At 40.6% G+C, this 12,093-nt stretch overlaps 1 long non-coding RNA gene across 1 annotated transcript; it reads left to right on the top strand.

The window, feature by feature from the left end:
- Positions 1–9,929: 9,929 nt before the first annotated feature.
- Positions 9,930–10,462, top strand: LOC145634922 (uncharacterized). Its single transcript, XR_014113685.1, has 3 exons — positions 9,930–10,068; positions 10,141–10,251; positions 10,327–10,462. It is a non-coding gene; the product is annotated as an uncharacterized LOC145634922 (long non-coding RNA).
- Positions 10,463–12,093: the final 1,631 nt, after the last annotated feature.

Genomic DNA, 12,093 nt, shown 5'->3' with positions numbered 1-12,093 from the left:
AAATAAAAACATAACAGTCATCATTAAGAAAATGACAGAAAATTATAAGGACTAGCCGAATAAACTGCACTTCGCATTATGGGGTTATAGAACGTCCATATGAACATCAATAGCAGTAACTCCATACTCCTTAAATTTCGAATGGACGCAGTTCAACCAGTCGAACTGGAAATACCATCCCTACGAATCGTACTCGAAAGTAAGCTACCGGAAGCTGAATGGGGAAGAGCGAGGTATGAAGAGGTTTTATTCCTCGATGAATGACGATTAAGAGCTTTGCATCATATACAAGTCTACCAACAGCGCATTGCGCGTCATTTTAATAACACGGTAAAACCCATAAATATTAAAGAAGGTGACTTTGTACTAAAAGAGGTAAGGGGTCCACCAACCAATCTGCCGTCAGATTAATGGAATGGATATTGGAGGCGATGAAATTCGCCAAATAATAAACATTAATCGACTGAAAAACTATTACATATGAAATCTAGATTAACTCGTTCATTCATTAAATAAATCATTTTTTAGCATTAAATCGAAAGATTCTAAGTGTTATGCACTTTACCGAATAACACGGTAAAGCACATAACACTTGAGGGGGGTAATTTAAAAATAATAAAGCATTCTAAGTGTTCAGATTTTTTTCGAACATCACGAAAAATTCTTCACACTTGGGGGTTAATAATGAAGAAAATAAAAAAAAAAAAATTAAAACACTCGTAGTACAGGTGTCGCGCGCAACAGGAATAGTTGCGCGTGGATGTCACGAGCAACAAATTCAATTGCGCGCGGCAGGCTTGCGCAACCTCGAGCCACCTGACGACGAACTGCTAACCCAGATTTTGTTTACGCTTGAATAAAGTTGCGACTTTTACTTGCGACAAAAAGAGAGTGTTTCTTTAATATAACATGTACTCGTAGAATAAAAATTAAAAGTTGATTTAATTATTTTTTTTAAACAAAGTTTGATTAATTTTTCATTTAATTTATATTGAAGAGATTAAAGAAAAAAATAATAAATAATATTAAAAAAAACATTGTAAAAGAACTATGCAAAGACCTGATTTCGTAGTATGAATACGTAGGCAATCTTTATGATTCGGTCATATCAAAATAAAAAATATAAAGCTCATTTTATTTCATTCAAAATTCAAAATAAGAGACATTATTGAATTAGATAGTAAATGACAATAAAAAAACAAAAAAACAAAAAAAAACATAATATTAAACTAATGATGAAATTGTATAACACTCTAAGGTTTTACTATGTCCTCAATTGTCACGGATGATGGAGGAGTAGTCTCCATTGCAGTATTTTCAGAAACCTTAGAGCTTTCCCCCTTACTCTTCTTCTTAACACACACATTGTTCTTCAATTTGGGAATTGGGGTCTTTTCAACGTTTTCCCCCTTTTCTTTAGCTTTTGTTGGGGCCCTTTTGCGAGTGTGTGCGATGATTCCTTGATTATCACACCTTGTTGCATGGGTTTAGAGGGAGCTTTCCTTTTTGTTTCCTTCGAGCGAGTCTTAGGTGATGAGAAGTCTAATTTTCTTCTCACTCATTTGTTTTGGCCAATAGGAGGAGTAGTGGTGGCCGAATGCATCAAAGGCTTAGGTGGATTACGAGCTGTGGCGGCTTGAAGTTGAGATCGAGCCTTGTTTAATTCGCCCTTATCCGCCACATTCATCCAAGCTTTGTAAAAGGAAGATAATACAATACTCGCGGTAGGATTTTGTACTACCCATCTGGGAAGACTTGACCAATATTCCATCCAACGAGAAATTCGTTCAGGTTTAAAGATAACATCTTTAAGGGCATCACAATCTTGTGGGGGAATAATTTGTTTCATCCCATATTGTCTCATTACCCTGCAAGGAAAGATATAAGTAGTACTAGATAGGCTTAGAAGCCTAATATAAGGGCAATTAAAACTATTCGCAACCATACTACTTATGTTCCACTAAGGAATCACAAAGCGTATGTTAGGAACCCCGTGACATAAATACGATGTCCATTCTTCTTCATTCTTATGCTTGTAGAGAATTCGACGTCCAGGGAATATCCTTACTCCATTAGCCTAAAGGTTTTGTGGGTGATCAACAATTCGCAAATGTTCCATGAGCTAAATCTGAAAAAAAAAAAAAAAAAAAAAAAAAAGAGAGAAAAATTAGTTTGCGATTTTACCCAAGCAAAGGGCTCGCGCATCAAAATCAGTTGCGTGCGCCATCCGCGCGCAGCGTAGAAGATTGCGCTGGTCATGCCAGCGCAACTTCATGATTTGCGCTAATATACGACGAAAAAAAAACGTACGTTTAATAGGAGCGGACTTCCCGTAAAACCATTTTTGTTAGGGTCTCCTCTAACGCGATTCAAGCATAGAACGGTTTCCGCCAAAGCCAAAGGAGCGGGTGAATGATATCCCTCTATTTGCTCTACTATGGACACCATGGAATAATCTCCATACTTTTTGCCTGTCCTGAGTAAACAATTAACAACAAGACATTAACATATAGCACGAATTTTAAAGCGTTGTTTAGTCATGTTGTCACGAGGGGAGACAAAATGTTCAACAAATTGGATCAAGTTCACTCCTTCTTCAGTTCCAATATTTGTCATATCATTGTCATACAAGCCAAAAAATCTTTGAAATATAAGCCTGGGATCCGACAAGGTAGGCGCATAGGTCACGGGGAGAGTATTTGCAAGGAAGCCTAACAAGGCCTCAAATTCACCAGGAAGTGGGACAATTTCGTCCCCTTTAAACAAGAAAATATGGTGGTTAGAGTCCCAATGGTTGACGGCGGCATAAAGAAAATCAAAATTAATCACTAGTTGCATGTAACTTAATCGAGGGTCTAGGTAGTAAATTTTGAAAGCTAGTTTGTCCTCGGTTGAAGGGAGGTGACCCATTGCTTCAAACGTTGTTCAAAGGTTTTCACCATTGTTCAAATAAAAAAATTAAAAAAAAGAGAGAATTTAGAGAGATTAATTCCTTTTATTTTCTTACGATATTACTAAACGAATGAATGCGAGATACTCAAAAGCCCATACGAAACCACGTTTAAATAGACCCAAGAGGGGCAAAATTTCGGCAATTTTTGCTCTTAGGAAAGTTCACCAGCAGGTGACGCGCACAACTCATGAGTTGCGCGCGTCATCCGCGCACAACCAATTAACATGTGCGCGACAACCACGCGCAACTCATCCAGTTGTGCGCGTCTGCTTTGTCGCGGCATGTGAGTTAGGATTATTTACGTATTTTGGACTACATAATGACGGAATCTCACGAGGTCTTAAAACAAATCATACGCTTACCTTTTATTAACCCTTGTGTCCTTTTCCTTGATATTTTCTTATTTTTCTTATTTTCTTTTTATTTTCCTTTACTGTTTTCTTTTCTCCGTTCCTTTTTACTTTCTTTTTCCTATTCTCCTTCCTTTGTCTCTTTTTTGTTATTTTTTCGAGGGGGGTAAGTCGGGAACCTTTCCCTCCCTCGAAAAAATTTATTTTGAAAAAAAATATGTATACATGGAAAATAATAATTATAATGACATATATATACAAAAGATGTGTCATATTTACAATAAAAAGTAATATAAAATACACATCTGTTTCCTAATATATATATGTGTGTGTGTGTGTGTGTGTGTGTGTGTGTGTGGTGTGTGTGTGTGTGTGAAGATTAATAAATGAAATGTAATAACTTCATTAAAAGAAAAGAAATAAAACTTACCGCGACCATCACGACATGACAAAGTCACAAGGGCTCTTCGATAAGCAGCTCAGAAAGCACGCAAAGTCCTCACCATGCCGTTCACGGTCTCTCGCGGAACCTGTTCCAAAATACAAGGACAGTTAGCAAACAAATGTATATGAAAAATATATAAGTACATATACAAAGAGAACATACCGACTCAACCGTCTCAGGAACAAACGGTATCCCCTCCTCATCCTCCGCTACTGGAAGGATCTCACGAATTACCGATCCGAAAGCATCGGTATACGTGATCTCTGTTGTAGGAGGCACCCAACCACCTAGCTCAACCTGCTAAAAACCAATAAAAGGGTCAAGGTTCCAAAAAAAATATATACAAATAAAAAGATATAAGAAAAGGAGAAAGTTAAAATACTAACCGGAACAAAAGATGGGAAAGGAGCAGCCTAGATGCAATAAATGTCGGATAAGATGCATTCAGCAGCACCAGCTGGTCCGCTGGATAATCAAGAATCACCTGGGCTCGATCCTCGGTAGACAGCAAATCCGAACGTAACAACTGAATCGGAGGTTCCGCAGGAACCAAAAGCTCCTCGGATGAAAGCTGCCAAAGAACACGCTCACCCAAAAACCAAGCGTCTATCCTCTGAAGCACCGGGAGTCCCACATAGAGGGCCCTGAAACGGCAACGAACCATGCTAGACCGGACATCCTTAGGGACTCCGACGATCAAACTCCAAGGACGGACATCGATATATAAAATACAATCACATGAAAAATCATCAAAAATATGTATAAAATCAAAAAGAAAGATACACATGTGTTGTCAAAATGCTCACTAACGCGTGAGTCGCCGAAAGGATTTTCTGGCTGAAGTCGCCGGCTAAAGTAGCTTGCTTCTTCCTAATCACGACCAGTCGGTGGCCGATAGGAAAGCAAGCAGCCTCGAGCACCCTGGGGGATAAGAAGGGCAAATACGAGTATCCCCAAGCCTAAAAGAAAAACAGAAAATGATAAGCTTAAAAGAAGCAAAAATAGTAATTGAAGAAAAAGTAAAAGTACGTATGTAGGGAATAATTTCAAGCCTTTAAAATCCCACTAGCTTGAACCCCACTGTGATCATACACTAAAGTACGGTGGCGTCCAAAAGGGAAGAAGATAGAGCAAAAGAGTCGCCAACAAGTTTTTAAGGAACTTGTAAACCGTTCACGAGGTAAGGTTACACCCCTTAACGATCCAAGAGATCGTCAACTCCATAAGGTCATGAACCAAATAAGGGTTCGGGGATGATGGTACAAATCCAACCTAAAAGAGATTGAACCTGCCCTAATAATAGGCCTCTACTTTATTCTGCTCGTATTCATGTGCGCTTCCTGACTAACATACAATCAATAGGATTAACCCTAAACCTGTTTAATCTATGTTGGTTGAATTTAATGCACAAATAAACTATTATTGGCGATCACTTGAATTATAATCACAATTACCCTAACAAGATTATTAATTATCTTATTAAGCGCAATTACAAGTACAAATTCCCTTAAATATGCATAAAAGGTGTGATCAAGCAATAAATATAAATATCAAGCAACAATAATAATAATCAATAATAATTATAACTAAAATAATCATGAACAATAACGAATATCATAATCATAGCAATCATAATTAATAATAATCATAATAATCATAATTATAACAATATTCATGTTAAAGCATAATAAAAGTAAGATCCTAGGCATGATACTAACCAGATTAATAACAAACCCTAGCATGTCACTAAGCAATAAAAATCAAATCTTTAGCCCTAACATGATACTAACATGAATAAATATTAGGAAGAGAATAAAAGGCATCATAGCAATCATATTTAATATTAAAATTACCCTAGACATGATACTAGGAATATCATAATAACAATACAAACATGATATCTACATCATAAATCAATAAAATCAATAAAGTATTACTTTGATGCCTCGTACCTCTTTCTAATAACAAAATACACACGTTAGTAACTTCAAGGAAAATAATAAAACAAAACAATTAAATTAAATAATTGAAAGAGAGATTTGGGACCAAACCCTCATAAATTAAAACCTTTCACGTCTAGGGAGAAGGCAACTTCGAATATGGCTAGGTGTTTCTAGATCTTGCGAATGCGGAATTTTGTATGTGAAAACAAAGTTTAGAAAAGAGAGAGAATAATCAAGAAAATCTTGATGAGAGTTGGTAATTTTGTGAATGAAGAGAGTTGATGAGGATTGATGAGAGTTGGTAAATGAAAACGGAGTTTTTTGATACGATATTTATAGAGAAAATCATCCAAAAAAGATAATTTAACAAAACAGAGTCTGAAAATCGTAAAACAACATTGGCGCCAGCCCTGGCTAGTTGGCGCCAGCACCAGTGGCTAGCGCCTGGCGCCAATCCTGGTTCCAGGCGCCAAGGCCTGGGGTTGGACGCCAAACTGTTTTTCAACGCGTTTTCGAAAATCTGATAAATTTCTCGTACTGGAAGATAAAATAATATAATTCCATCGAAAATGCTATTTGATCTTGATTAAAACTCTGAAAAGTCCTAATTGAATTAGGAATGAAAAGAACCTTCTAGAATGTTCTAGAAGACTAAAACCATTCCTAATTGCATTAGGAATGATAAATTATATTAGGCCCTCCCCTAGATCATTGGGCCGTACATAAAGCTCAAACCGGGCCCAGTTTAGTAAATTGGCCATAACTTCCTCAATATTCATCGGAATTGGGCTTATAATATATCGTTGGAAAGGTCTTTGCAAAGCCCCATCCAACTACACCACTATTGGACCCATATCATGGACCAACCAAACTGGATTGGCTGTTTTCTTAAAATAAAGTTTTCAAAAACAGGGAGAAGAGAAAAGAAATAAAACTTTCCGCAACATTAGACCTTTCCACACTTCGTTTCATTCGATTATGATTCGACGTGAAAGGCACTCATCACTGGGTTTGGTTTTGCGGAGACATAAATGGGTGTCTACAGAATCCCCACTTTGACTGAGTTTGGAGAAACGTAAGTTTCGAAAACGAAAGTCAAAGTAACGATAGGGACGGAGAATGATTCAGAACGTTCTGCGATCCTAAATCAATCTTGTAATGCCGATACCTGCAAAACTAGCCTTAGTTAAACAGATAAAAGATTCAAGAAACACGTATCTTGCACCGTCGAGCACACGTCTCTGAAAGTAATCAATTTGCTGTTGTATTGTTGTTTGTTGTTTTGATGACCTCCTGCAATCTAGAGAATGTCATCCCGCTTGAAAACCGCTACGCCTGTAACTGCTTCCAAATTAGAAGATTGCTTCGCCCGAAACTATCCTCCCCGCAATGATAATATTCCACGTCCAAGGGAACATCATCGAAAATTATTTCTCTCAAAATAATTCTCATCCGCATTATGATCATCTTCCATGCCTAAGGAACTATGATCGAAGACAACTTCGCCCGAAATTACCTTCAGTTGTTCATGACAACTTTCCGCAAGCTAGGGAATGATGCCGAAGATATCCTCTCTTGAAGTCATCCTCATTTGATGCGATAATTTTCCAAAGGAAATTACCGAAGATCCACGCCTGCCGATCTTTAAAAGTTCGCCTGAACTTTGCCTTTGCTATACCTGTACGTCGGCGCTCTTTTGCTTTGAACCTGTATGTCGGTGCCCTTTTCTCTTGAACCTATATGTCGGTGCCTTTCGCTAATGAGCCAATGCTTAGGCGCTTTAAGCTAAGTGAGACGATCTTTTCATCAGGTCGATCACTCTACGTAATCAAGCCGATTACTTAATCATGTCAAATTGCTTAGAGGGGCTAACTGGAGTACCAAGGAACCCAAAATATATTGCAGAAGGCTAGCACAACCCCAACAGGTGGCTGGCTGCTTTGGCGTCGCTGAAAATCCATCAGCGCCAGACTAATGGCATTAGCGCCAGGCGCTGGCGTTGGCGTCAGACGCCAAGCCCAGAAAGTGACGCCAATGCCTAGGGACTAGCGCCAGCACGGGAATCTCTTTAAATTCCCGTTTTCAGTTCATTTCGTGACTCTGTTTGTCGCGAACGTTGCTCGAAGAAACCGAAAGCTTCAATTGATCGTTGCTCACTCGTTTCTCAACCGAATTCGCTCAAATTTGTTGCAAATCAAATCTCTTTTCATCTTTATTCCCGATCTATGTAAGTTTTCCTCAAACTCACACCGGTTTTTATGAATTCTTGGCATGTTTATTCACGAATTTCATGAAAATTCGAAATTTATAATGCTCAATTTGCTTTGTTTATCAAGTTTTATGCCGTGAAATTGCTTGTTTATGTTTGTATATTGCCTTGGGAGTAATTTGAGACTTGTTTGGCTCAATTTGGTGAAGAAATGAGCAATCTGCCATTGTTGGACCTCTTAAGGTCGTGAAGAACAATGTGGCTTGTTCTTGACGTTTTTACTAGCAATTCTTGTTCAATTTGTCACAATAATCACTATAGGGTTGCAAGAAATTGTTTGATTGCTTGAAAAATGTTGTCATGCTCAATTTGAATTTGTGCTCTGTTTTAGTACTACGTACTCTGTTTTTGCGAACATAGTATCATGCGGCTAGGCGAAACTTAGATACTATAGAACCTTAATTTATGATAATTCTGCACAATGTAGCATGGCTAGACAACGAGGCTCAGGTTCACGGTCCCGAAACACTAGACGGGAGCATGAGCCCGTGGAGGACGACACCACACCGTCCACTTCGCTTGGTCGGCTCCCAGAGTGGGACGAGCAGACTTTGTTCTTTGCCCCTGTCCACCACATTTCTGAGAGGGTGAGACGGGGAACCGAGCCCGGAAGTACACGCAATCACGGCTCCGGCTGCGATGGTCTAGGCGATTTGTACAGGATGCACATCGCCAGAGACCGTGAGACGAGACTCCATTGGGAGTCCTGCGGACTAGTTGCCCTGATCGAGACCTCCGAGGCTATGGTCGCCTCTAGCGGGGGTCACCACGTAGTACGCGCTTTGGTGGAGTTCTTCTGGGACACCACCAACACCTTACATTTTTCCTGGGGCGAGATGATGGTCACCCCTACAGACTTCAGTCTCATCACAGGACTGGAGTTCACTTCTGCGCCGTTGCCATTCGACGGTGGGATCGACGTCTTTTCTTCAGAGGTCGAAGAGTTGTTGGGGCCGATTGCTGTTCGGGCCCGAGCTGAGGTCGAGCGACTCAGTTCAGTGCTAGAGGGATTCGCCGCTCGACGCTGGCAGCGGCTCTCGATGATGATGCGACCACCCGAGAGCAGCGGGTGCGCATCTTTGTGCTGATGTTGTTGTCAGGGACATTCTCCCCTGACAGGGGTAGTAGGGCATTGCTTTACTACCTTCCTACTGTCCGTGATCTCCAGCGGATCGGGACTTATGACTGGGCCAGCTTGGCCTACACAGATTTCGTTCGCGCGCTGAGGGACTCGTGTCGTCACCGGTCCTTTAGGATGAACGTCGCTTTGTTTGCTTTCTAGAAGGTCGTAGAGGTAAACATTATTCCCTATAAAGTTTAGCCCTACATGTTAGTTAGCATTTACTCACGCGTTTAACTTTTTGTAGATCTGGTTCTACGAGTACTTTCCTTCCGTTGCGCAGGCGAGACCATCGCCGAGGGGATATCCGGTGAGCGCCTCTTGGGGCGGCCACCATGTGGACATGTCTACTGCACGTGTCCGGAGTCGGATCATCTCGGTATGATTTTAGTGCTTATCTTGCTCTTCTGTGATGTTTTAGACATATTCTTGCCTGATTGGTGCTTTTTATAGGGACCTGAGGTAGTATACCGACCGTGGGGCGGTTGGAAAGTCCCTGGGTTAGCCGCGCAGTATTCTGCTGAGCGTCGCTATTTTCTAGGGACCTACGGAGCGGTTGTGTATTTAGGGGAGAGAGTTGCTAGACAGCACTCTTCTGATGTTTTCGTCGTTCCTGCCCCTCCACCACATCATATGTTCGACGAGAGACAGTTGTCGAGCATGGCTGAGGAATCTGGTTCCCTCTGGCGGTCCTATGTGACCCTTGGGCGGTGTTACGCTGAGGAGCTACTTCCTTTGTTAGCTCCAACCCCTGTACCGGCTGAGGATGTGAGGGTAAGATTCTTCGCTTTTTATTTTTCGCTAAGTAGCCCCCAAGTGATACCTTACTGATTTCTTTCTGTTTTATCAGGATGGTCCCACTGAGTTTGTGCCGCCCCATATGTCCATTCACTACCAGGGGATATACGGGCCAATCGAGGAGATGATTTCTCCGGCTCCCGAGGGCGAGCGCTTCGTGGAGCAGTCGATTCCTCGCCACCAGACCAGGGTAGGCCTAGTTTCAATTCAGAATTTTATATTAAGTTATCATGTATTTTCACTGACTTATTTTTTCTGACAGTTCTCACGCGAGGTGGTTTCGGCTATGGCACGATGCATAGATGCCTTTCGAAGCCAGCTCGTCCGGATGAGGAACGCGGCTACCTGTCGTCAGGACGATGTTGTCCGAGAGGTAACTTTTCTTCACTTATTATTTCTGCATTATGGCTTCAGTTTTACCTTGTTTCTGATTTAATTCTTTTTGCAGGGTCAGCCGATTGCTTCTCACACCCGTACGAGGCCTGAGGGGCGGAGAGATCCGGTGAGGTCTAGCTCGAGACGTCGTCGTACCTCGTCAGGAGGTAGAGGTGGTCGTTCCGAGGCTGCTTGGGCCGACGTTGCTGAGGGCTCAGGATCTTCTTCTGAGGGTGCTCCTGCTGCACCGGTAGGAGAGGCTACCTCAGCTTTCAGAGGTGGTGGGATGTACAAGGTTGGCTCATCATCGCAGCAGCCTCCGCGGTCTCAGCCTCAGGTTTATCTTGGCTGGAGCGGTCCTGTCTTGAGTTTTCCTCCTCCTACGAAAACTGGAGCTGGTGCTGAGGCCGGAGCTGGTGGAGAGGTGACTCCTCGTACGGCGCAGTTTTATGGCATGATGGGCCTACGTCCTCCGGCGCCGTAGTTTGTTTCTGTATATGTATTTTATTTTGACTTTTTTATAGAAGTTTTGCCTTTGACTCATTATTTAGACACTTTTGTATTTTTATCTTATTGTAACTTTATTTGATGGTTTATGTTAGTGTATGTTAGTGTGTGCAAAAAGAAGTGTGATAACAATTTTTGCGCAAAAATTCCGTCATTTTTATTATTGATGGAGGATATTATCCGACTCTCTCCCCAAAAAAGAAAAATAAAAAGGAAAAATAAAACGGAAAAAATGCTGGTTTTTTGAAAATTAATATAAAATCCAAAAAAAAAAATTAATTAAAAATAATTGTTATATTTAATTAATTGTGGAAAAGGATAGAAAATATATTTAGAAAAAAAATTAAAATGGGGCCATAAAGTCATTAACCGACTCAAGTTTAATATCAAAACGCAAACTAAGCACGCGCGGCTTCCCTGCTGACTTGGCGCCAGCTGGCGCCACCTTATGGCGCGTGGCGCCAGGCGCTACACTTAGCGTGTGGCGCCAAGCACTGATTGTTGGCGCCAATGTCGGGGATGTGACGCCAATTGACGCTGACTCCGTATTTCATTCAGATTGAAATTCTTCGCAATTTGTACATAAATAGCCCCCTGTTCAGCCGATTCTTCTCATAATTCCAGCGAAAAAAATTATTCTCCTCCTTAGAAAAAATAATAATCATGTCTTTAGCCACTAAAACCTTCACCCAATACTCTCATGAATGGTGTCGATCTCTTAATGCTAGAGAGAGAAAAGAATTGGATTTATTTCACTTGGGGGGAATTTATGGCATCAAAGGGGTAGATTTAGACATAGACTTCATACATACCGCTTTAGAATTTTGGAATACCGATACACATTGTTTCAGAATAGGGTATGATGAAATTAGCCCTTTGCCAGAGGAATTTGGTGCTATCTTAGGCTTCCCTGCAATAGACCTGGTAGTAATCCCTAGAGTAGATGCGTATTACTATAAGGATTTTGAGCGCTTCTTTAATTTGAAGGAAAGGGATTTATCAAAAATAGTAGATGGCAATGTAGTTAACTTGAAAGAATTCGCACGCTATTATTTTGATAAACCGCTTTCTGAATCTTTTCATATATATAGAAGAAGGGCGTTCTTATTTTGCATGCTTAATCAATATTGTCTTAGTAGTGGTAAAAATAACGAGGGTCAATCAATTATAACCACTGTACTAGAACAAATTGAATCAGGGAGAAATTCAATGCCATTGATAGTTGGAGAGACCATGATTAGCCTAGATGAATTGAAAAGGGACCCAAAAGCACCTCTTCACGGCTCTCCAATTTTATTACAGGTAGAAAAATAATATTTTTAATTACAGAAAT

The sequence above is a fragment of the Chenopodium album genome, chromosome 6 (assembly GCF_948465745.1).
Source record: "Chenopodium album chromosome 6, dcCheAlbu1.1, whole genome shotgun sequence".
In the NCBI taxonomy this organism is placed as follows: Eukaryota; Viridiplantae; Streptophyta; class Magnoliopsida; order Caryophyllales; family Amaranthaceae; genus Chenopodium; species Chenopodium album.
Note: the sequence above shows the minus strand (reverse complement) of the source record. Positions and strands in the feature narration are given on the sequence as shown.